At 45.1% G+C, this 3,192-nt stretch overlaps 1 protein-coding gene and 1 pseudogene across 2 annotated transcripts in view; one reads left to right on the top strand and one right to left on the bottom strand.

Annotated features, from left to right (window-relative positions):
* LOC101586287 overlaps positions 1-3,158 on the bottom strand; it is a 16,115-nt pseudogene extending 12,957 nt beyond the window's left edge.
* Agpat4 (1-acylglycerol-3-phosphate O-acyltransferase 4) overlaps positions 1-3,192 on the top strand; it is a 127,889-nt gene that overhangs the window by 29,941 nt on the left and 94,756 nt on the right. The window lies entirely within an intron of this gene.

A 3,192-nucleotide genomic window follows, 5' to 3' on the forward strand; every position in this document is an offset into this window, starting at 1 on the left:
ATCCCAGAGTTGAAGCCTTAGTACAGAAAAAGAATATTCTTTTTTGAATGGCTCATACACTCCTGGCTTTTGGAAATGCATTTGGTCATCTGGTCCTATCACGCTGTACAAACACTGAAGTCAGAGTCTTCCAGACCCCATAAAGAGCTGGAGGATAGTGTAGAGATGGTGGCGTACTCTAGGCCAGTGGCTTAACAACTCACCATTGCCCCACTCTTCAGAAATGACCCCATGAACTAAAATGTAGAGTGACTCCATGCAGGCCGCAGGTCATGGTGTCAGTCTGGTCATGTCAGGCCTCTTGTCCTAAAGGGGGCACAGGAGTGGTTAAAAACATGAGATGGGAGGAGCAGTCATGGCTGCCGTATTTCCCCGCATTTAATCTTTGTACTTCCCCTAGTCTACACTTCAGCTTTCTTATCTACAACGTAAGGATGGAAATTCTTCCCGCATTCTCAGTGATGATTGATGAGACACTGTATACAAAACAGTTATTCCACTGTATCTGTTGCAAAATCCTGTGACGTTTAACACAATCAGTCATTTCATCTTACAAAAATCAAGGCTCCAAAAGGCCTTAGAGGGTCAGGGATATTGCTCAAGTGCCACAGCATCTGCCTGACAAGCATAAGGTCTGAGTTTGATTGCTAGTACAAAAACAAAACAAAAGGCCATAGGGAAAAGCTAATTTCATTTCTTTTTCTGTTTATTTTTTCTCATGACAGAAAAGGTTACCTAAGTTATGCATCTGTGTTTGCCTCTGAGTCTTATTTTCCTTGGATATAAAAGCTCTGTGGCATTTGTGTTTCTCTTAGGAGTTATCTAGAACCATCTATTAATACAAACTTATAATTGTATAGTTTTCTGTACACTGAAGTTTTTATTTTATGGTTCTGTTTTGGAAAAGAACTAAGACTTGGGCTAGGGAGATGGTTCAGTAGAATGAGTGCTTGCCTGGCAAACATAAGGGCCTGAGTTCAATCCCCAGTTCTGCCCAAAAAAAAAAAAAAAAAGAAAGAAAAGAACTAAGACTTATTAGAGAACATAATGAAAAAGTTGAAGATGATTTATAGCTTCTTCAGAGTTTGGTTTGTTTTATGGGCACCGTGTACCATACAGGGATCTTGAAAAAAGTACTTTTCTATAAAATTTTTAAGTAAATTTTGTGTAGGCTTCTGCAGAACCATTAGCCTATGATGACTTTAATTGAGGGATATTTTAGCTAGCAGTGATCTTGATGACAGTTCACTTCAGCTGGGAGGCTTTCTCTCATCTTTTGTGTTGGGCCTTGGGCCAACATAATGGCAAGGAATCCAGAAACTAAACATAGTGTGTTATCAGGACCAAGTACTAAGTAACTGGGAGGTGGCACATGTTCATGGCTGTCTTGCCAGAGTCTGGCTAGATTCATCCAACCTAAGATGGAGCCAATAGTCTGAGTAATCAATACCCAGAAAACCATCTCACTCTTTCTGGGATGACCTCCCCCCCTTTTCTCTGGGGTCCTGCTGTCTCTGGCTGTTCTCTGCCCCACAGACCAAAAACTGGTCTAGAAGTAGAATTCACCCGCTAGGATCCCTTGAGCCATAATGCTTTTTGCCTACTTTCTGGTTTTTCTTTTATTTGTCTGCTTACCCAGGGCCACTTGAGAACCTTCTCTGTAGGGAGGAGTTGGGGAGTTGAGGTGGGGCTGTACCCCCTAATCACCACAGAGGAAGAAGCACAAAAAGAAAGCCAGCCTGGGGAGCGCATCCATCAGCTCATCCTGGAAAAGACCTCACCCCTCAGCTAGTCTGTTTCTTCCCAAGAACAAAAATGCTGATGTAGTAGTTTTAGGCCATGCCCAGGTCCAGGAGGCTGACTTGCACAAGTGTTGGAGGGTATTGTGTGTGTGCTGTGTATGTTCACACATGTGCATGTGTGTGTGCATGTGTATGGGAAATGTGCACAAAGGTAACTTGTTAGTATTTGAGTTAGGCTTTCAGTTTTCTTTCTATACTTGATTTTGCATAAGATTTCTGTACTTGATTATTCTTGCTGTGTAATTTTCTACCTTTTATGCTGCTTATTTTCTGCTTACTTAATGGTTGCAGAACATAGAATAAGGGAGAATGTACAGTCGTAACCAGGGTTCTCTTAATAATCTAAGCTGATAGTTCTGTGTATCTATTTAAAGACAAATGAAGTTTGAACTCTCTTCAGGGTTGATTCTGAGCCTTTTAAACATTTGCCTATGTTTCCACCAACATAGGCTAGGTAGCACAAGGTGCCACCTGTGTCACTGTCCATGAGGCATGTCAGAATCCCATGGCCCAAGGGCCCTGTGCCTGTGTTTGCACCCATTGGTCTTCTGCATGTGTTTATGCGTGCCTGCGCCTCCAGCATCCCATCATAGAGGTGCTCTTGGAGGAGCAGGTTCTGCTGGATTGCACCACATTGTGACATGCTTGCCTAGTGACAAAGCTGAGGTCTGACTTTGGCATGATCGTTGTCACTGGCAGCGAGTATTGCTCAGAAAGAACACACGTGGGAAGCCATGCCCCACATGCTCCCAGACAGGAGAGAAGGGCCAGTGTCTCGATATTTAGTGAGAGGAGAAACAGTCAGTTTCTGTCTCACTGGCTTTCTCAGAAATGCCAGAGGCATGTATCTTAGCCGCCTCTGCCTCTCCTTCCTGTTTTCTTTCAGTGAGGGGAGCTGCCCTGTTTCCAGGTGCTCCCTGTTGCGGGCACCGTAGTTTCAGATGCGTTTTTCTACCTGATCCTCACAGACACCTCATGCTGGTGGTGTCCTGATTTCACAGATGAGGAAACTGAGGCCTGGGGAAGTGATGCAGTTTCCACGAGGTGAAGTGACTGAGCCTGGATCTGTGGCCTGAGCCGCTGACCCTCAGGGCTCCTCCATGACACCCTCAGCCTTCAGCCTATGTCCTGGCCTCTGGGAAGCCGTGGTCCTTCGGGATGGGTGGCCCGGCGGTGGAGCTTTCTCAGGCTCCTCCCCTGTGCTTTGCACATCGTCTTCCATCCACACTCACCTGATTTCCAGGAGTGCTGGGAAATGCGGCCCATCCAGTTCTGTGCCCACAGGCGACAGACATCCTTCTCATCATGGAAAAGAATGGGGGAAGCAAGGAGAAGAAATAAGAGAGGCACCATCATGCTCTCACCAGAATTATTTTTTCTTTTCCCTTTT

The sequence above is a fragment of the Octodon degus genome, unplaced genomic scaffold (assembly GCF_000260255.1).
Source record: "Octodon degus isolate 3935 unplaced genomic scaffold, OctDeg1.0 scaffold00112, whole genome shotgun sequence".
Classification (NCBI taxonomy): domain Eukaryota; kingdom Metazoa; phylum Chordata; class Mammalia; order Rodentia; family Octodontidae; genus Octodon; species Octodon degus.